The sequence below is a fragment of the Dermacentor albipictus genome, chromosome 2 (assembly GCF_038994185.2).
Source record: "Dermacentor albipictus isolate Rhodes 1998 colony chromosome 2, USDA_Dalb.pri_finalv2, whole genome shotgun sequence".
NCBI classification, from domain to species: Eukaryota; Metazoa; Arthropoda; class Arachnida; order Ixodida; family Ixodidae; genus Dermacentor; species Dermacentor albipictus.
This window is the reverse complement of record NC_091822.1, coordinates 146,959,695-146,982,671: the sequence shown is the minus strand read 5'-3', so window position 1 is coordinate 146,982,671 and position 22,977 is coordinate 146,959,695. Positions and strand designations below refer to the sequence as shown.

The 22,977-nt window shown below is 50.2% G+C and overlaps 1 protein-coding gene across 5 annotated transcripts in view; it reads right to left on the bottom strand.

Annotated features, from left to right (window-relative positions):
- LOC135904617 (sterile alpha motif domain-containing protein 11-like) overlaps positions 1 to 22,977 on the bottom strand; it is a 523,025-nt gene that overhangs the window by 382,105 nt on the left and 117,943 nt on the right. The window contains exon 1 of one of the 5 annotated variants that reach the window (XM_070534071.1): positions 18,988 to 18,996. The exons of the other annotated variants lie outside the window; for them this stretch is intronic. The gene's annotated coding sequence lies outside the window, so the exon portion shown is untranslated. Of the gene's footprint in view, positions 1 to 18,987; positions 18,997 to 22,977 lie in introns of those variants that run through there. 5 annotated transcript variants of the gene reach the window in all.

The window sequence follows — 22,977 nt, the reverse complement described above, 5'->3', positions numbered from 1 at the left end:
TTAAATGAAAACAAGGTATATCGAAACTGCATCCTTAATCTACCTTCCTGTTTTTGTCGGACGATCGAACCAGCCGATTAAAGAGACCGACTATCTTAATTGTCATATTCGCCCTCTTCAATCACTCGTAACATAGTCGTTGGTATAACGACCTGTGTATTAATTCGGCGATTTTTTGCCCCCTTCCTGTTGTCAAGCCTTTCAATTGCTGATAAATTTTTTACGCGAACCTAAATTCGGCACTTCTCTGCGGCACCTCAGTCTATCTGTACTTACCTGTATGTGTACTGTTTCATAAATAAATAAACGTTCAACATGTGCTGCAGAGCGGGCAGGTGGATCGAAGGTTAGCAGGAATTCTCGTTCAGTCGGCAGAATCGCAGCAGTAATGCTGGTGTAAACGATGAAATCGCAGCAATTAAAGGTCGTTCTAAAGGTAAGTGAGGCTGTAAATAAGGAAAGGGTCAAGGTATACAGCACTGTGTGATTTTATGTTAATGACAGTGATTACAAGCGCAGTAACTGCCTGTAGACCATGCTGATGGATATATTGGGCGTCGGAAATACGCGTCGCGAATAACTACGAGGATTCCACATCAAGAATGATATACAAGGTACCGCTGACCGTACATCATTGACTTGCATCTTTCTTTCTGTTCACTTACTGGAGTGAACGCATATGTATGACTGCGCCTATGCGGGTGGTACCGGGCGAACTCATAGGAACGAGTGTGTTGCTGATTTGAGCGTTCCCACCCTGTTGGAAGTCAGCGCCGTCTGACGGTAATGGTGAGCTTACTTCTTTTATTCTTTGCCATGCCGGTATATCAAACTAAATGGACAGCGCGACCTTGTACAAGGCCCCCATGCCATCGGCACCATCCCTTTCTCGCTTTCCCACATTTAATCGCGCTAAGCAGCTATGACGAGCTCAGAATCCGGCACTCTCTGTAACATCACGTAGAATCACGCTCGTTCGCCTCGACGAGACGAATAACGTAAGAAAAAAAGAAGTGTCGTCGTTACTTGGGTCGTTACGATCTGGCAACTCCCGCGCCGTGCAATGGCGCAACACACGATCTCCCGGCATGCTTCACCTCACTGATCGCGGGGCTGAGGGGGAGGCAGACGGAGACAGTCAGGTAGGAAAATATTTCCCTCCGTTTACTGTTCTTCCCATCTCTTTCTCTCTCTCTCTCTCTCTCTCTCTCTCTCTCTCTCATTTACTCGGACGGATCTTGAACGACGGTTTCGACGGCAAGACTCGAAGGAGCCCTTTTTATTCTCCTCGCCTTCTTCATTCAGTCCTCTTGCTTATTGTTCATCGCCGGCCCCTCCCCATCCCTTCCTCCCCGTCTTTCCGGTAGCCCACGTTGCATGGCCTCTACTTTAAACTTTCCCTCACAAGCCCCCCCCCCTCTTTCTTTTCCTTTCGTTTTCCCATAACCTTTCTCCCTTCACTCCCAGGTTCTGGCCACTGCCGCCATAGCGTCCGCTCTTCTCCGGCAATCGATTCTCCCGAAGTTTCGCAGAATCGCAATCGGCAAGCGCCGAAAAAAGAAGGGAAAGCACTACAAAGTTAAAACAACACGAAACTAAACAGGGAACATTCGAGAGATCGAGCAAGGACGATCGAGGTCTAGCTCTGCCTTTTCTCCCCCGTCTCTGAGCAAGGAATGCGGCACGGGGGAAAAAAAAAAAGAAGCCAGTCAAGGAGGCAACAAGACAGAATGGAGGGAATGGGGAGAAAATAAAGATGGAAAGAAAGGTGGCTGCGAGGCGAAAGCGGAAAAGTGAGGGCGGTTACCAGCGCGAGGCGTGGGTGCTTCGTCTCACACTCGTCGTCGTCCTCGTCTCGCCTTTATCGCCGGTTCGAGGTAAATCGATCCTCGCTCCCAAGATAGGAAGAAGGTTTGGCAAGAAGAAAGAAAAAAAGAGCAAGAAGAAAAAAGAAAGAAATAAGGGAACGGAAGGAGAGATGGAACCTGCGAGTAAATTGGATATTTATGTGCCCGAGCGTTTCGCGTGGCGCCGTCCTCGTGCGGGAGGGAACGAAAGAATGATGATTATATCGATGAAAAAGGAACCCGAACTTCCCCCGCACGCGAAGTGTCGATTTGGCGTCGAATATTCTGGTTTACTTTCTGCCCCGTTAGTTTGGTGTCGGCCTCATTCCGTAGATGTAGGTTTACGGTCTGGACTACTTGGACGGCGCCCTCGAGGGGTCCGCGAAACTTCGACATTGTGTTGTCGTTGCTGTATGTCTTTTGTCTGTATACTTGTTACCTAGAGGTAAAGTCAAAGAGGACGCGCTTCCTCACTCTGTTTGGACGAAGCTGTCGTCAATATTGCCGGCTTTGAAATGAACTATAGTTCGTGCGGCAGGTAATTTGTAGAGAAGGAAACGGGGAACATTATCATAGGACGGTATGGGGATATGACGATGTAGTTACATTTCTCAATACAGCTCCTCGCGTCCACAAAGCTGGCTTCATCACAGGAGCCTATAGGGCACAACATGCCTGAAACTAGGACAGGCGTGGTACGCCTGAGCGACGCTGAACTTCATGTATGACAAGGCTGAACCTGTGAGGTGCAGTTGAGATGACCGTGTCCCCAGAACACACGGAGCAGCTGGCATGTAACCGCGAATCCGTCATGGACCACGTCAGTACAAGCAACTTTCAGTACGCTTAGAAAGATGAAAATATACAGAGCTTTAGTTTTGTCTACTCTTCCTACCGAGTGCCCTTTTTTTTAAGGCTCTAATGATATCGATAACAAATAGTAGTAAAGCTAAAACCAAAAGCCACTGCAAAATGTACTACAGCAGGAATTGGGTCAACTAAGATAGGCTAGTATTAAGCGCAAGTGGTCCCGTAGAACAGAACGCCGGTGTCTGCCTCGCGCGCGCGGAGCTTTCCCACTGAGAACCAGAAAGCAGGTCCAGATTAGGAACGCATGACGCCAACGCAAACTCGAAGAAGAGCTCTGAAGTAATTACGATGTGGCCACAAGGCGACAGCATGCGGATATGCAAGAGGGGGTATAAAAAGGCGCCGTCCAGCGCTTCGCACGCTTTTCCTTCGAAGAAAATAGAGCGACGCTAATAAGCACAGCGCTACCGTAACCTAACTTAAGCCCTGAGCATCCGACAGGGCCACAGGTATAGCGCACACCACAGAGCACATATGCTGTACACTTTACAAAAAGAGAACGTAACACTGCTTTAGCACCGCTGAGAGGAAAGAAAAAAGGCCCGACTCGCCCACCTGCAGATAGCGACGGGGACAGGGAAGCACGACCTACGCGACAGTCGGCATGCTTGCGAGATAGTTCAAGAAAAAGAAAGAGAGAGAGAGAGAGATGGAAGGTGGGAGACACGTTGTAAGAGGCGTCGTTGGCGGGGCCGAATCAATTAGCATGCGGTGCCCCGAACACTGCCATTGCTATAGTAGAGACGCATATCTAATTTTCGGTCGCGTTTGTAGTACGTGCCTGCTCGCCCTCGATGGCCACTTATCGGCGGGCGCGCCAGCACACACATTCCGGCTACAGTTGCGCAAAAGGTTCGAGTCACTCCGTAATTAATGGCACTACGCTCCACTGCAGCCAGCACTGTTCGCGGTACTCGGGTCGCTCTCTATACCCGCAGGAAAAATGAACCAAATGACAAGGGAGACCAGATGTACACGCGGGGACAAGGCTTAGCTCACCGGCCGAACGAAGGGCGGCGAGCTCGCGACCAATTATACGACCGAGCGGTGTGGTCTGGTAGTCGCAAACCTACGAGACAAGCGGTCGCGGTCGGTCGATATTCATCAAACAGTCCGCAGCTTGGTGTACTCTCGCATTATGTATATGAAAGCCCGCTGCACTATGTAATGAGGCTGTAGCGCATCGTTTCTATAGTTGGCAAAAACAAAAGTATCATCGGTATACAAATACAGAAAGCGCACCACTTTGGAGGTCACCGAGCTTCTCCGTTGTAATAACGGAACGCAGCGTGCTCGTTTCCAGACAACACCTCGCCGGATCCAGACTGTATACAACACCACGGTCGCCAAGATGTACACCGTTCCAGTCGGTGTGAAGAGAGAGCACAGTCATCAAAAATATTAGGTAACCACAAATAACGTCAATATTAGCCGAGAGGATTGTCACTTACCATAATCCCTACAACTATCGCCCCCCTCCCCTGCCTCTTTTTCACTCACTCTCATTTTCTCGTAGTGTGCTCTTATTTCCAAATACGGCAGTAATGGGCAAATGACCTCCGCCTCCTCTACCTTGCTTTCGTGTTCAATTCATCAAGTTCTCAGAGTTAAGTATCTGCCAATACCTTTTCTATGTTCGCTATAGTAATGACTGTATAGGAATGCGCAGTAGTTGTATTGCAAAGTACAGGAGCCTAAAACTATGCGAATCTGTTTTTGTTCCAATCTGCTGGCGTCAAATTTACGCAACGACCGACGCAAGCATCGGGTGGTAATCTGCGGCGTTGTTTGAAGAGCCCAATCAAGCGCTCTCCTCGTTTTTAGGAGGTCGCTTTTGTTTACTTTCAAAGCGAATCCCGACACACCAATCTGTGACTCATGAAAGTGCGAAGAGACTATCGAGCACGTGATGTGTTTTAGTAATGTCTTTGACATGGAACGTGACGTTCTTCGCAGGGTGTTGGAACGATTAGACAGCAGACCATTTTCAGGGACTGAGGTTTTCGGACCATGGCCCCACGCGTCGCAGGCTTACAAAACGACGCGGGAACTGCTACGTTTCATGAAGTCGACTGGCCTCAGTGACCAATCATAGGCGTGAAGTGGTAGACGACCGCACGTGTGCACAATGATAGTACCTCCTTCCCTCCCTCTCCTTTCTTTCTCTTCTTCCTTCAAATCCCTTCTCCAGTGTAGGTTAGCAAACCGAACGTACGTCTGGCTGACCTCCCTACCTTTCCTTACTTCTTTTAGTCCTATTCCTCCTTCAAAGCGAATAGAATCGCCCACATTGAGCGGTTCTTCTTACCTGATTGGCTTACAAGAGGCAAGGAGCATGCTGAAGTGGAGAGGATTTCAGTGGGGCCAAGCCAGCGCAGTGAGCGTAGATAACCGTATGAGGAGAGTGGCACTGGCGTCTGCGATTGGTCAGCTTCCCCTTACTTAGCAGGCGGTTGCTGGTCAAAACTCGAGGCGGTATGCAACGAACGTTAAAAACGCCGCTAAAACGGATCCTCAGCGAAGAAAAACTTGCAGAGTGACGTCACACACGTGCCAAAATGGCTCGATAACGTTATGCTTCCCCGCATGCTTTATTTTATTATGCGGAAATAAGTCCATTCTACCCGGCAGCTCCGAGTAGCCAGTGGCAGAACAATCGTCAAGCAACTATTTTCTATTAATTTAGGTTAACGGGGCTGTCTACGGCTTATTCAGGAAGAAATTCAGTTTCATTCAGCATATTAATGCATGTCTAAAGCTACAGTCACTTTGACGTGAGTTTTCGCGGGTGCAGCCGTAAACTCTGATCAATAAAAAGGGCTAGCTAATGGCGAAAAAAACCGTCGAATCAGAATTAAATATCCTTCAACCATTCGGTCTAATCATGCATGATCAGTGTGTACACATCATATGAGATGGGGAGGTATCGCGGTTTTCGTGGCGCAGCGTGAGCGAGCAGCGATGTTGAGGGTGACCCGAAAATTTTTGGACCAATCGTGGAGGGCTGGCAGGACAATTGGAATAGAAACCGTTTGGAAAAGCTTTACGTTATAGCGCCCCAGCGATGCATAGAAATGGCGCCCTTGGCTGACGTGCAGATGCGAGAGTGTGCATAAGTAGCGGTAGTAACTCGTTGCCGTACTGCACAGTACACAGTAGCTAAGACATACAGTACAGAATCCTATAAAGCAAACATCAGCGCGATGCAATACGGTGCAATGCAGCTTTTACGACAGGCTGCACAGAGCCAAATCGGCGGGCCTCGCATTCTCTTTTTCTCCTTTTGAAGCTCTCTTATGCACGTCCCAGACAATCCTTGTCTCTTCTGTTCATCTATTTCGTAATCCGAGCCAATCGAGGTGTCCAGCATTCAGAGACAGCGTATATATATATATATATATATATATATATATATATATATATATATATATATATATATATATATATATATATATATATATATATATATATATATATATATATATATATATATATACTGCTCGTCAAGCCAACGGCTCCTCGATCAACGCCCCGCCACGAGTGGTACCGAAGGGAACACGCCAGTTTCCGGAAGAGGCCTTAGCCGACTTGACGCGTGCCCGCGCAAGCGTGTGAAACCCGACGGCCCGCGCTGTGCAAACACACACGTCCACGGGTGGCGATGGTTACCGAGACGCGACCCCGGGGTGAGCACTCGAACCTGTCTCAACACCCGCACGCGCCCGAGCAGTGTCGTGCGCCGCTGCATGTATAGGCAGGCGCCGGCTGCAACCCGCGAAAAGGGGTGCCGCCGTCTCGCGCGCACACCTCCGAGAAACCAGAAAACAAACGAAGAAACGCTTCTTGGCGACGAACTTAACGAACGAACAAGCGCGTACGAAGAAGGCAAGAAGCAGTAGAGGAGTGTGAGCAACCATCACTCTTCGCCCGAGCCGAGTAAAAAGGAGGCTTAGCGGCTGCGCGAAGCGTCGGATAAAATCGCGATTGCCCGCCGCTATACCTGCAAGAAACGAAACAGACATAAGAGTATCCGCGAGTGAAGGAGCGGGAGGACGAGGAGAGCTAGCTGTACGGCTGCTCGGGAAGTTTGGCGAGAGAGAAGAGAACGAAAGCGGGGAGGGGAGAGGCACACCACGGGCGAAGGGCGATGGCTATATACGGGGCACGCGCGCGATCCTAATTAAACAACGCCGACTTCTGACCGCGGCTCGCGTAGTCGTACACACACGTCTGCCCTCGGAGAAAACTTCCGCAAACATCGCAATCATCGCCGCAGCCGCCTATTGAATCAACGCCGGAGCCGAAGAAGCGCCCGCCGCTGTTCTTGTCCGCGGCGTTACGCGCTCCGAGAGCCGAAAAAGCGTGTGCGACTTCTTCGCATCGCTTCTATTTATTTGTTATTTTCTTACGCGTCTCGAAAGCTCGCCCGCCATTCCGACGAGTCGAGCGGCTGCTGCACTGTCTTGAAGCGCGCGCGCGTGCGTGGATTCTTGTGCATACGTACAACGCCATCTGTCAGCTTAAGCAGACGTTTCTATTTATCTCGTCATGGCAGAGCTAGAAAGGCGGCGGTGCGCTGTGTTTCTTCCTCGTGCGGCGAGGCAACACAGACAGACGGAGGCCTGTCACCCCCGGGGCAGCGGCAGCGAGCGGCAGGGTCTTGCGGTGCACGCAGCGCGAGAATAAGAAACACTATAGAGAAATAATAAAATAAAGCGGCGTATAGAGAGAGACGGGCGCCAGGCCTCATCTGTCGGGTGCACGGCTTCCCGATCCTCCTCCGTCTACCCTGCTACCCCCTGGGCTCCCTCTTTCACCCTCTCTCTCTCTCTCTCTCTCCTTTGCTCAACAACGGTCACGATGAGAACACGCTCCGTGAAGCAAACACGAATCCCAAGCAAAGTCGAGCCGAGTCAAGACACCGCCAACCATGGCATGTTCATCCCCCCCCCCTCCCCAATCAGCAATTCTACTGCTGTGCCGCCTGTTCCTTGCCCCCTTCTCATCCTCGCGTTCCCACCACTACTACCGCCAAATGCAACTCCACCCCGCAGACAGGAAGCGTGAAGCATCTTGACTGTTCCTCTCCAAGTGCCCGGCTCCCATATACCTGGCCGCTGCTGCTTCTGCTGGTGCGTTTGATTGAAAGAGCAGACGGGGTGCGCAGCTTGGCCGTCGTCCCTCTATACGGACACATACCGCAACACCGCGTATGTACAGCTATAACCAGTAGTTTCTGTTAGTGGTAGTACGGCAGCGGCAGCACATTCGTGGGGCGTGGGCCGAGATCGGACAAAAAGGCGGTTCCCTTCGCTCCGTGAAACGACCGTAGCAAGTGGTGGTTCTTTTGTTTTCCGTCACGTATATTACAGCGCGCCCGTAAGGCCGGCCGGCCTGTCCTGACAGCTGCGTACAGAAAGCACCGTCTTCGTTCCTTGTCTTCCACGCTCTGTCTACCTCTTCATTTTAGTGTTTTCTTCTCCGGCATCGTTGACGGCCATCGATTCCAAACATACGTCTTTCTATAGACAAATAAATGTCGCAGAGTCGCAGTGTCCCCATGCTATCTTTTTTTTTTTTTCTGTCTTCCCTATTGTAATTCGCGAGCAGCTCGCAACGCGCTGGCAGCTCGCTTGCACCGTGGAGCCCTTACGCCGGTGCAGAGTGACGAACGGCTTCTGCGAACACTAACACGACTGGAAGGCATAGAAAAAGGTTACTAGTTGGTTACTGTATAGGCACGAGCTGGTTTAATCTCGTGCACTGGTCGTGCCATACGCATATACACGACGCATGACGCTAACGGTACCCCCTTCTGCCTCGTTCTGACCAGACTCAAGCACACATCCAACGCCTCCATCACATCACATCTGTTCTGCCTCCAGCGTGCCGAAAATTGTAAAGGAGTTAAAACTTAAAAGCTACTCTGCCGCTACACTACTGCACGTTTCGGCGCATCCGGGGTAATCTATAACGACGCCTGCGTCTCGACCACACTTGAGAAGTACGCGAAACACACGAGCCCCGTAGCCACGCACGATGCTAAGTTTCTTAACAAGCGTCCCTGATCGCGCGCGAACAGGGTTGAGCGATTTTGCTAACTCTTCCTGGTTTCGTTCGCGAAAATAGTTTCCGCAGCCCCTCGGCGCGGCATCGTTCGTCCGGGGCAAGTGACCGAAGGCGTTCTACAGAGAGCCGCGGACCGCGCGGCCGCTAGGCTCGATTAATCTTCGTTTCGCACTTCGGCGAAAGAACATTTCGCCGCGCTCGAAATAGAAACCGCGCACGCTCCGGTCTTCAAAACTCCGATCCAGTCTCCTGACGCGACGCTTCGCAAGTGTACTCTAGATTTTTCCCCGCGAAATGTAAAACGAGAGCCGAGCCACTCTGCGGAGGCATTTACATTTCTTCAGCACGTGCTGACCCCAGCGACCGCGTCCGCAGCCGGTTGTGCCCCCCGACGCAGAGCGGCCGACTGTAGCATCGCTCTCCTCGCTCACGGGGGTCTTCGTATAAGACAGATTGGCCGAAATGTTGAACAAATAAAGATAACGTCTGCTCTGCACTAAGGAAGTGAGACGAGGGAACTTTCGTGAAAGTAGGTGGGTGCAGTGCGGACGGGCCAACGGGCCTCTGACACCGAAGAGATCACGGGCCAACGCAAACAGAGAAATTGAGCAGAGCCAGATGATTACGGGGGAGGCCAAATGAGCTACGCGGGTAACCGCTTTTATCTTTCACCCCAATCACCTGCATGGAGTATCGTGCGAGTCGTACATACACGCGGATAGGAAAACCTTTCCAGGTCTCATCAGTCTTTCTCTCTCTGAGGTGCGCCTCATATACAGTGTAAGTACGGACCTGATTCCTCGTTATGCACCGTTTAGCAGGGAAAGTAGAAACGGTGCTTTCAAATGGAAATTTCGCCGCAGTGCCGTGTCGGGTCCGCCAAGTACGCATAGGCCAACCACGATCAAGAAGTGAACGACTCGAATGGTCGAAAAAAAAAAAAGAAAGCGAGTCTCCCCGAAAAGCAAGCAATAAATGTTAAGCGCAAGGTAAGAAGTACCGCGTAAATATATTTAGTCGGCCTGTCTTCACTGAGCGAAAGTGCGCCGACCTATGCAATCAGAACACTTCACTGACGCTTCTGCCGTGTTTCTACAACCCTATAGTAGAGTTGCCGAGGCGAGGACATCCCTCGTTCTGACATGCGCCCGCGACCAGTCGCCCTATATGTGGTTTTCAGTAAAGTCAGCTTTTCAGTAAAGTTCACTCTCTTTCTCTGTCTCGAACATAATTAGCGACCCAAGAGTTTCTGACTCCAGAGAAGAGAAAAAAATGATAGTTAAAGCAGAGGCAAGGCCAGTTCGACGACTAACTAAACTTCCTGCAACTCCCCGCCATCGCTCCCGCGATGCAACTCGCTGAACCGGGCGTCCGGGGTGCGCTGATGAAGACAGAAGCGTACTCTCATTCTGTTTATGTATACCGCACGGGAAAAAAACTCGAATCGCCGCCGATACCTCGTTAGGCGCTGACCCAATCAATCGGTCCAGTGATCGAAACGCATCGGGGTATGGAATGGGAAGGGAATAGGAAAGCGGCAAGAAAGGGCTGTGGAGAGCGTGTGCATTTAGGGAGGGGGGGGGGCAAAGAGGGGTGGGGGGAGTTCGGCGGATGAACGCGGATCTGTTCTTCCGGAGCTTTCGCTCACAGGCGACTGTAATAAACTAAAGCGCGAGCAGCGCAGGAACCGAGCGAGCACGAGGATGAACAGGAGGCGGCGTGGATGCTTGGGACAAACACCGCGCGATGGACCCGCTTCTTTTGATAACGCCGCGCGGTCGCCTCCACACGCGCGCGAGCACTCACACGCACGCACACGATGCGAACGCCGCGGCACGCCAGTGTCCAGCGCGGTAGCCGAGCCCCGGTAATTATAAGCGAACCGCTGGCTAATTAGCATCGCTGCCCCTAACGAGCGTTGCGAGAGTATTGATTTTGAAATTGGCTGCCGCCGCCGCCACCGCCGCCTTGTGTGCCGTGCTTGCGGCCACCACCACTCATTGCACGCGTGCATGGGAGCGCACCCGGTTGCTCTCGCTACACAAAAGCTCGAAGGAAAGCTTCGAAGGAAACGGCGAAGCCCGCCTCGCTCGTGGAGTTGCGCGGGGCCGGGAACGGTCAGCAAAGCGGGCCGGCTGCGTTTTGTTGAGCTCGCTCGCCCGGCAACTCCTTCGAGCGCCTTGCTGCTGCGGATTCTTCTGCTTTGTTTTGGCCGCGGGAACAGCTTTTGTTCCCCACGCAAGAAGAACGCGAGACAAAGTCCCTCTCCGCTCTCCGCCCGCCGCCTACGTATCCCCGTTTTCCCGTTCCCCGCTATAACCACGTCGCGCGTGGTATCTACGCACCGGCAAACTACGCCGGGCTGGATCGGGTAGGGACGCTGGTTCGAGGAAAAGTTTGCGTCCCCCGACTGTTTGTTCCTGCGAAGCACCGGGAGTGGACTGTCATTTCCGGCTTCTGACATCGACTTCGTGCGGTCGAAGTTTGGGATGTTTTGCTGCTCGCATTCTTTAGCGATACGCCGCGGTGATCGCGCTGGCGCCGTTACAACACACACACACACATGCACACACGCCTGGATACAGATTGCGCGGGTGTCCTGCAGGCGCATGTGCAAGTATTACGCGTTGGCGAGGAGTTCTTTAAGTATAGCAGCCACGCGCAGGAAGTGTTGGTTATGTCGCGGGCCTAACTTGCCCGAACGTGCTGGTCTCCGGCAATACCTGGAGAATATAGCAGGCACGTGTGGAGAGGATCGTCGTGGCCTTGTTGAGGTGGCGGGACACAACTTTGCGCGCGTTATTCTGGGCGTTGTGGACCATGGCACGGAAAGTGCAAAATTAGGAGGCATAGCGAGAACTCCTCGTCAGCGACGATATAGCAAAATATGCGAAAGAAAGGGAAAGGAGAAATTGCAACATGAAACGACTTGAATGCCCTACATATGCTGCAAAAGTGAGCGAAGTGATAACCAAAAGATACGATAAACGTATAACGAAGCGGTAATTAGTTCATTAACGAGCAAATATTCAGCGTTACTGGCCCTGAATGCACTATCTTTCTCTCCTTCTGTAAATTGGGCCAAATATTTTGCAAGAACGAGCACTTGGCTGCGCAATTTCCCTTCTGTTCTCGCCCCTTCACATTCCCATGAACCACACTCCTCCAAATTAATAATTGAAGTGCACTTCATATTTCACGGAGGCTTTCGGTATTGATGCACAGAAAGGAAGCATAAGCATAGCAAGGACTATGATTAAACGTAAGACAAAGTACAATTACTTGCGACAAACCACACTTTTCTGTAACGTCAAACTTTGGCATAATGACATATCTGCCTCTCCGAACTGAAAATTTTCTCTCTGCGAGAGATCTTAATGCTTTTTGCAAGTGGATGCCAAGACGCCTTCACACAAAACTGCACAAGTGATGTGAACGTCAAGATTAAGAAGCTTTTCCTCGTGTGTGCGTCCAAACCATACCGCAAGTAATTTCCGCAAATCTTCAACAACGGAAATGCAGAATGCATCTCATAACAGAACGGAATGCATCTCACACGATAGGTATTATACCAATGTTTCCCGGCGCATCAGACAGGGACCCCAAGAATGGGCACTGACTGCGGTGCGAGTGTCCATTCTTGTTTCCGCGTCTGATGCGCTAGGAGTTTCATAATGCAGCAGCAACTATAGCCAAACGCTTAACTTTGGAAATGTCACACTTCTAAAAGAAAGCGACTGTGTACATTTACTGGTGGAATCAGGCAGAAATAAGAACAAAGTCCTGCAAGCTCTCAACCCCCCCCCCCCCCTCCGCCCAGCCTCTTCCTCTCTTCCTCTAAAATGCAACCCACCAACGCGTTCGAACAACGATTCCGAGTCGGTCATTACAAAAATTGACCATTTCCGCGAAACAATGTAAGAAGCGAGGAATTTCAGAACGCGAAAGGCATAGCATGAGCAACCGTCTTATTAAAGTCAAGCAAAGCTACATTTTATTTTATTTCACGAGAACGGAGCCTGCTGGAACAAACGATGGACAAGTGTGACTGAGTCTAGGCTCCCCTACGAAACTGGCAAATGTGGTGATCAAAGCACAATGCATTACTAAATACTCCCCCCCCTCGCCCCCCCCCCCCCCGTACCAATGCAGCGTCAAATATTCGCTTTAAAACATAACTCAGACTCACGAAAGAAGAAGAAGAAAAAAGCATGAAGTGGCAAGATCACAAGCAAATGACCATGCGCCTCATAAATAAAACGAGTGCGAAGATGTTTGCAGTGGCATGAGACTGTCCTACGTGGCCTATGTCCTGTATAAACGTTCGGCGGGAACCCGGTGTTATGCAAGGAAACCGATATCGCGTAACGGCCGTTAGTCGGCTCTTCACGAGCAAGCGGCAACCGTTTGCTAGACGAAGAAAGCAATCTCGTGTATGGGGAACCGCGAGAAATTGGAAACATGCCACTCGACAGCTCAACCAATTGGGGGATACACAAGCCCGTCGCCGCCGCAGCAGCTGCATGCCGGTGTTGTAGCTGCCACGAATGAAAAGGAACGCTGCGCGTATGTGCAGGTGACAGCCAGAGGACATGCCAGCACTCCTCGATAGAGCACGCCTGAAAACGCTGCCGCGGAGAGCAGTACAAAGCAAAAGCAGAAGGGAACGGTTGAAGTTCCAAGAGGCTGTCGCGCATAAACAAGGGCCTTCAAACAAAAGAGAGTGGAGGGGAAGGGGGGGGGGGGGAGAGGGGAGTCAGCATTGTGGCTCTCGCAAAAGGCAAAATTAACTATAGGCGCAAGTTGACGTCTATTGTTCGCCGGCTGCAGCCAGTGCGGCACGTTCCGCGATGTGCTCGGCTCGGGGGATTGACAGTGGCAAACAGAAAGAAGGGGATGACAATCGTGTCTCCCGTAGCCGAGAGTAGGTCAAAGCACGACAGGAGATTGTGGAATTGGTTTATAGCACGCTTTCGACCGATGCCCTGGGATCGCAGGGCCGGCCTAATATTCGAAATGGTTGGGTCTCAGCGACGGTCATTATGTGTAGCGGGCGCGTTTAGTGTCTGTTCTTAATTGGGCCCATTCAGGAAACAATGTATGAAATACGAGCCGTATACAGATCAACAATGATCAGGAGCGGCAAACCGCGGCATGGACTCACGCATGGCACATCCATCTATGCGCGCGAGTGCTTCGTGGTCAGTCCAAAATGAGCATCAACCAAATAGCCCGACTCGCCTCCGTTTCAGCGCTCATTCATGTCCAACAGCCTTGTTCACCAGGCGTGAACACACCACTCGGTCGGACTTGCCTTGCGCTTGTCTTCGAAATTTGCCGATGGCTGCGCAGAAACCTCCATCTGTCTGTCCTTCTTTGCCACCGTTACGCGGCTCTACGTGTTTGTCGCTCGACTTGCACATTCTTCCGAGTGAAACAATGTTACGTTGAACGTCTCGATTGCGTTTACGTATACGTATTTAAATGTAGGAAAGGTTCTTACGTATAACTCGGTTGACGAAGCTTGAGTTAGGCGCAGTATGCCGAAGGCACAAGTTGCGCATTCGATCTCAACAGCTCTTCCGGCTGTGGATTGAACCACCAAGTTTCAGCACATTTTTATTGCCTACGTTAACAAAAAATGTCTACCACGCGAGCTAAAGCCATGCTCGAAGGGTAGCATAGGCTTCGATGGCCGGTGGTGGTGGTGGTGGTGATTATGACGACGACGACGACGACGACGACGACATTGATTATTATTATTATTATTATTATTATTATTATTATTATTATTATTATTATTATTATTATTATTATTATTATTATTATTACGACGACGACGACGACGACGACGACAACGACCTCTAATCATGAAGGACCGGTCCATGGACCGGCCGGTCCCCACAAAGGGGACGGGTCTTTGAAAGTACATTTCTTCTCTGTCTCATAGGTTGTCGTACTGCATAATATACTTCAAGGCATGCAGGCCTTCTTGGTAACGAAACTGCAGAAGTAGTACGTTTAAATCTTAATGATGTGCCGACGCAACAAAACACTGGTCTATAGAGGCCATGGCTCTTTCGACGATCAGCCTAATTCGACGCTTTAACTGTCGCGTATGATGCCTCCTAGTAGAAGAAGTGCTCCCGTTCATTCGCGCCTCAGAATTTTGGTGGAGCTCCGGCGGCAAATGCACCTCTACGACATTGAAACGTGAAAGTAATGCCACCGGCACACTAAGCCTGTTTGTACAGTAACAACACAAGCGCAATAAAAGCGAAAAGCAGTAGGACAGTCGAATGTAACGTTGTTGTAAATTATACCGGCCACTAGTGAACCCAGTCGCGTGTCACTGACGCTATCAGGATCAGAATCAGAATTTATCATTAGAAGTTGGGTCACATTACAAGTATTTAGTATACAGAAGAGATATCAGCAAGGAGACGCGATGAATCAGATGTTGGATGCCTCCATTCCACCAAGCCCACACTGTTCCTACTGAGCATTCTGCAGCCTGTTTGTAGTCAAGTCGAAGCTGACGCAGCCAGCCCTGTCTCGACGGGTGAAGATTAAAAAAAAAGAGAAATAAAACAACGCAGGTGGTGAGACATCATCCGCCACAGCCGCACAGACCGCGACTACAGTCCACCGCCGCCGGTGCCAGTGAGAAAGGTGACGTTCCATCGCACAAGCATGACTGAATTCGGCAGCGCCGGGAAGTTGATCCGCGTTGAAACACTAAACATGTTGCGCAGCTCGAGTCGAGCGCTTGCAGCCCCGGCCGGGTAAAGAATGTGACATTCGCGCAGAACGGGAGTTGTTCTCTCTCTCTCTCTCTCTCTCTCTCTCTTATTATAATTTTTTTTTCTTTTTAGCATTGGTGACCGACCAAGGTCGCTCGCGTAGGTCGACTCTGATGGAAAAACGATAGTAAAATGGCGCAGCCCCTTGTTACAGCACACTATACGGTAGAGGTGTAAATTGTTTTGCCATGAGGTCTTAGTCGGTGCCGAGGAAATAAAATAGTTCATGACGGCCATGCGTCGGCGGTATACATCTGATAATGGGCCGCACACTGAGACTGCGGGCTCAGTGCACATCTCTGTGACTGAGATATTCGCAGATATAAAGCTGGTGTGATTGACCAGCACTAAGGTGTTAAAAGGGTCACTGAATAGAAACATCACATCAGTTTATACTAGTTAGAGCGTTCTTTCAACACTCTCTTTGCATTTCCTTGGTGGCAAGATTCCGCTTATCAGCGAAGTGGAGACCAAACTTCCCATCGTTGGATTTGGCACCCAGAAACCCGGCACCATCAGGGTCGGGTAACGTCACTTTATGTTGCCCAGTTTCGAACTGATACTTTTACTTTTACTTTTACTTTTACTTTTACTGATACTTTTACTGATAGACGATTGACCATCCCGAGCAGACGGTGTCAAAATCTCCGACGTCACAGATAGCTGGCGAGTCAATGTCAAGACGGCGTTGCCACTTGTGTGTGTGTATTTTTTGGGTGATAGCCTCTTTTCTATGTTGCAAAGCATCCGATTATGAAGGCGATAAACTTGAATGCCCGACTGTTGAAACGCTAGGCATCGTCTGAACTCTTGTGTTCTTCCTCTTTTTCTCTCTCTCTCGTCAACTTCTCCTCCTCCCCACCTGTAGGCAAACAAACTGGACAAATACTAATTAAGCTTCCTACCATTGCATCCCTCTCTCTCTGCCCTCTCTCTCCCCTCACGTCAAGACTGACCTGTCGGGTATCCGAGAAGTGTAATCTATCAATTTACGTTAGCTTGATATTTGTCTTTTGGGCCGTGTGATTGTTCTCTGTCACGAACAAAAGTTGCCTGCTCTGAACACACGGTTCAATCCCCTCTGTAATGGGCAACCTGCGCTCCGAACCGCTGGACATGGTCCAATATAGAGAGGTTCAACTACTGAGATGTGTGGAGTCTTGGAAACAATCGATGTTGTATAGGGCCACGAACGAAGCACGGTACCGTCCACGTGGGGTTGAAGTCTGTGGAACAATGGGAAAGAGACAGACAGAGAGAGAGAGAGAGAGAGAGAGAGAGAGAGAAGCGAAAAAGGGAAAGGTAGGGTAGTTAACCAAGCACGTGCCCGGTAGGCTACCCTACACACGGACAGGGGGAATGAGAGATAATCGAGCTGGATAGTATTTGCCAATTCCCACGTACTTTGCATTCACCTTGTGTGCAAGTCTTGGTGCACAACTGTCTTCCTGATATTCTTTCATTCGTATTTTTGCTTCGATATAGTTATGCCGTAGTGACGTTCGAAATTGTATCGATATTTTTTTTTACGCTGTTAATTTGATCGTGGCGTTAGGCCGGTGTCGTGAGTACGTGCATTGTGGCAATATTGTTATCCCACACAAACTGTGAGTACAATTGTCATCAATGTATATATGTGCATACGTGTATCAAACTATTTGATCGCGAGAAAAGTAGTAGGTGCCCAACATTGCATCAGCGCGTCGGGATATCCTTGCTAACCAGTCTTATAAAAATAAAGGGAGGGAGGGGGGGGAGGGGAGGTACATGACGTTCTCCATTCGCTTTACAGTAACCGCATGTATTGCGAATCCTACTGAACACCATTTTACCCACTCTTACAGCCGCTTCCCATCGTCTAGGGCCACTTTACGGTCTACAGCAAATATACGCCCTAAATCGCGCCTCGGGCTAAGTGTCTCACATAGACCCCGGAGCAGGGTTGTCTGTGCATTCCGCACTATCACTGCGTTTTTAACTTTCCTGCGGTACATTTGAGCTTGACTTGCTGCTGTTATAGGTCTTTCGAGTGGGTGTTTTCCGTAGGCAGTGCTACCGTGAGCTCTGCTGAGTGTACGCGTCCTCTCATACTTGTATCTCTAGTCGCATGCTAGCCAAGGCCACCAGGCAATACCCCTCCGTGCTTCATTAAAGAGCCGTCTGTCTCGTTTGGCTCCCTCGACCGTGAGGCTGATCTGACCGCAGTGCATTACACTGCACTGCAATGCACTAAACTGCGCTACAGTCCAGTGCAACGTGCAGCGTTTACTAATACACTGCACATGTATTCGAGTTTCAGAGGGCTAAATAATAAAGATACGTTTACAGATGTGACGCCCCGCTCGAAAAGCACGGCGCATTTGCAGCTGTTTCGCAATAAAGGAAGCCTTTATTGCACGCACCCTCGAACGATTTTAGTTACCTCTTTAGTCCTCGTTTTTGAGACTGTGGTGCCGGAGCTTGTTCGTGATTCCTTTTGCTTTTCCAGCGCATTCAGCCATCTGCAAGCGGTCGTAAAAGGCGGAATCTCTATATTTCCCCTATACGCACAATAGCCTCGTTAAACTGCGCCCGTGCCCGCGTGGATGGCGACACGACACAAAACTGGCTGATGAATCGATCCCATGAGTAAACAGGAGACATCGATAGCCCGAATGCTCTACGAAAGCGCGTATAGATCTTATCTTACTGTTGCCTGCATGTTATTATAGACTGGTCCTATTACTGAGCCGCACACTTCATTTTTGCAGCGTAATGATCCTTCGAGCCATCATTTATCAAGCATGTCAGGGAAATTCCGGCGACCGTTTTTATTATTGTTGTTTTCGTTCATAAGGTACACAACGCAGGCACGATATAATAATTCTCATTCTGAAGGCCATTAAGAAATATTCTGATGCGGGAAAAAAAAGAGAAAACCAACCGAAAAAGATAAAGAAAATAAAGATTTGTAGGTTTAAGAAATGCGAATTACGCACCGTCAGTGTGCTAGATAGGCCAAATAAAGTAAATACGGGAGAATTGAAGCCTCCCAGTTTTGATTTTACAAGCTCTGGCTAATTTCCATGCAGGCTTATCAATGTAGTTCAGGATTGAGCAGCCCCCTATGCATTTAAAGCTTGCCCTGTCCTATTTCACAACGGCATGCCGTCAACGTTCTTCACCACGACGGAGTCTTTTTAACGCAAACAAAAGCACAAAATCGAGGTGGCATCGTAATTACACTAAGCGCGTCGCAATTGCCTTGCGGCGCAACTACCACGATCATCGCGCACTGCACGAACGTTGAAGGCGGGCGAAACAAAACAAAGTAAAACCCGCTACACCAAAAAGCGAGCACATAAAAAAAAAAGAACTGATTCGAATCGAGGGAGCACCGATCTCTCGCACATACGCACCTTGACTGTGAAATTGAAGGTCGCCGAGCGACGGTAGCCGCCGCTGGAAGGCACGCAGTCAGTTTGATTCGGAGCGATGAAGCACAGACGCTTTCACGCGGTGGAAGGCTTTCGGAAGCTCAGTTCTGAAATATCATCCACGCAACAAGACACGGAACGGACCAGTTGTTCAAGTCGCAGCAACACGCGCACACACACTTTCGGTCACAAATTCGGCACGCGGAGCACGCAGCGCGCAATTACCGCCGCAACGCGACCAAAAGAAGCGTTTGTTCTTCAGCAGTGGCTACATTCGCCCAGGAATGTCTCAGGAACGATCTTCACTTCCCCGGAAGCGCACGAAGGTGGATCACAGCCAGAGTCACACGCGGTGCGATCTTCCAAACGCACTCCGATAGGGAACGGTTTCGTCGGGCCCTTCTTCTGCCTGCGCGAGAAAGAAAAACGGCTGCAATGTGCCTGCTCCAGGCAGCAGACGAAAAAAGTCGAAACCGCAGCCGGCGACTGCGAGCCAGATGGTGAGAGCCCTCTTCCTTCTTCCCCTTTTGATCCGATCCGGCGCAGAAGCCAAGACAATCCGGAACCGCGCGCGCCAAGTCAAAAGAGGGTTTCCGCAAACCCGCGTCACAACTCCCGGCGTGCACACACACGAGAAGGCTCGCTGCGACGAGGATCGAATGGAAATTCCACGCAGTCAGTCCGGGATCGGGCACTGGGGTTCAGAAAGCGCGGCGGTGCGCCAGAGTGCGCGTGGAACGCGCAGCGGCAGGCGACACGAACGTGCCGTTATCGCGGTACGCGTTCCGTAGTCACGCCCACACGGATAGACGTGCGCGTTCACGCCGCACGCACGCACAGACGCGGTGGTAGGAACGCACGGCGAGCACCAGACGACGAGGAGGGGGTGTTTCTAATGCGGCCGGCGCTGCTGCAGCCGCCGCAGTCGTCGTCCGCTTCTCATTGATTCGCAGCGCCGTCGAAGGAGAGCGGCGCGTTGCCTCCGAACGACGAGTCAAGAAGAGAAGGGTGGACGACGACGAAGAAGAAGAAGTGGGAGGAGGCGAGACGTACGGACCGGCGAACAAGCACCGGCTACCGGCGCGTCGGAAGAAGAGCAGCCGCGCTGCCACCGCCGTCGGAGCAGAGGAGAACCGCGCCGCGACGCCGATAGCGCGCGAGGCAGAAAAGCGCAGGGAAACGCTGCTTGATTCGCGCTACCGCCGCTAGAGGGAGATAGCGCTGCCTCTTCTTGTAGCACTTCTGCGTTACGTTTTCTTCGGGCAGCGCGCCGAGGGCTTGGGGAAACGATGCTGCGTCTTGACGTGGTTCCATCCTTGTTCGAGTTGTGCATTCCTCACGCCGCCTCCTCTTGCGCTTCCCTTTTTATTGAGGTGTTGGGTTTTCGCCGAAGTCGTTGCTGCCGCGCGGTGTGCTGCGTGTGTGCGTGCGCAGGAGTGTGTGTGCGTGTGTGTGCGCGTGTGTGTGTGTGTGTGTGTGTGTGTGTGTGTGTGTGTGTGTGTGTGTGTGTGTGTGTGTGTGTGTGTGTGTGTGTGTGTGTGTGTGTGTGTGTGTGTGTGTGTGTGTGTGTGTGTTTACGCATGCAGGCGCATGGGGAGGGGGGTGGGACTGTGTCAATGCTTTCACGCATTGGCAAGTCCGTTCTCAAACATTGCAAATCAGCTCATGTTTCAATGTTTCCTTTTCTTTTTCCTGGGAATGGACTGTTGCGCACGAAGTCGCGGGATCGAATCCCGGCCACAGCGGCCGCATTTCGATGGAGGCGAAATGCGAAAACACCCGTGTACTTAGGTTCAGGCGCACGTTAAAGAACCCCAGGTGGTCAAAATTTCCGGAGCCCTCCACTACGGCGTGCCTCATAATCAGGAAGTGGTTTTGGCACGTAAAACCCCATAATTTTTATTTCTTTTATCCTGGGAAGCCGCAACTGCTCATTCGGCTAAATAACAATACACGCTTGTGTATGTCGCTGAGAGCGGTCATTATTTGCTCGACGTCTGCCCCATGCAGAAGTCTTATTCTTGCCTCTGTTGTTTATCTTCTCTTTCTTTTTTTCTTCGCCGAGTTTTCGCAACAGGGAAAGGATGCATCCGTTGTTAAATGGAATCGAATCCTAACCTCTCCGTGGTGGGATGCGATATTGAACCACCGCGTTTCCACTCCCCAACTAAGTGTTCCTGGCGCTCTCGCCGATCGCTTTCCCGGCGGCGTTAGCGCAATCGCGTTTTCGCTATAAATGGAGCCAGTGACCGTTCTTCGAGCCTCTGCTTTATACTTCGCTTTCTAGCCTTGTCTTGGTAACTGGTTTCAACAACAAACCGCCACTCAGACCACCTCTTACTCCTACCCCCGCCTTCTCTCAAAGATCGATAGAGGGGATGGACAGCCAGACGGGGATTACTCTGTGCTCTCTTTGCGTGTTCATGGGTGTTTTCTATTTCAAACCTCGGAACTGCCCATGGGCCTTTCCAGAAGGGAACAAAATTCGCTTTCTTTCTTTCTTTCTGTCGTTGTTGTTCTTGTTGTACATTTTATATTTTTTCGATCACACTACTTCGGACGCAGGGTTAAATATTTCGTGCAGTAATTTCGTGTTCGTGAACGTTTAGCATTCGAACCCTTCCAACGACTATGCACTTTGTAATGAAACGACTAATGCTGTCACAGCTTTCGCGCATTACTATTTTATATATTTTCATTTGTTGGCAGACTTAACCATTGTAATTTACATTACGTGCTCTGATGCTTTCATGAGCTTTCGACAACTGCGGATAGTTCTTTTTTTGTTGTGCCCCGGAGAAGTAAAATTTTGTGACGTTTATTTCCCACCGTAGTAGACCTGGACTTTTGTTCTGGATGGTACCATAACACACTTTCTTTCTCTCTCTTTTTTCCCTTCCTTCATTATCTCAGACATGTATTTCATTTTCCTGCTTCTCGCTAAAAGAATCGATCGGCAAGCCTACAATGCTACTACGCTCCTCATATCAAAAGAGATTGAATCTTTGTACTCAATCGACCTGCCCCCTTGTTAGTAACACGACTGATTTATTCTCTGCTCTGGTGACATTTAGCTACGTGTTTGCGAGACCTGTGCGTCTAGCGATCTCGCTCGCTTACAACAAGCAAGCGCATCTTCCACTCTTCTTTCCATATCCTTCTTTTTCTCACCTCCTCGTAGATTCTTCTCGGGACATCTTAAGCAGATTAGCTTATATACCTCCACAAAGAGTGCCTTTCATTTCCAACAAAATATAAAACTTTAAAGAGTCAACCTCGAACTGCCCTTGTTCTATGCGACGATTTGCCACAAGCACTGTACAGGAATCGTGTTCTGATATCGCCCATACGTGAACTCCTTTAGTTCCTCCAAGCCCGTCAAAGAGGCGTGTTTGCAATGTAGTAGGTCAAACACGGCACGGCTTACAGATAGGTTAAAATCTTGAAAAGTCACCCATCTTTAAATATTGATGTCGTCGTCGTCGTAAACGTTGTTAATGTCGTCGTCGTCGTCGTCGTCGTCGTTGTTGTTGTTGTTGTTGTTGTTGTTGTTGTTGTTGTTTATCCAACATTAGTGCAGCAGCCCAAAAATAGTAGCGGACCCTTCTTCTTTCTTTATAATCTTCTAAATACCCATTCCACCGGTACTAAAGACGCCTCTTTCCGATCGCAGCCTTCTATTTGTCGCGCTAGCTCTTCTACGTCATTTTTATCCTGCTAAGGTCGCAGCGGTGCGTGGTTTCGCACAGACTACCGGTATAAGTCATAAAGAAAAAAAAAGAAAAAAAAAGTAATCGAGGCATACCCGCTCCTTGACGGAAATGTCCTCGAGAACAAAAGAGGCCCACCAATCATCGCCCCGTAAGTCCAGCGAGATCGTCACGGACTACTTGTTAATAATAACAGGGGCTTGGCAATGGATCGGACGCTTACTGACTGAAAGACACGCGAGGAGGGAACAGAGCGTGTTCC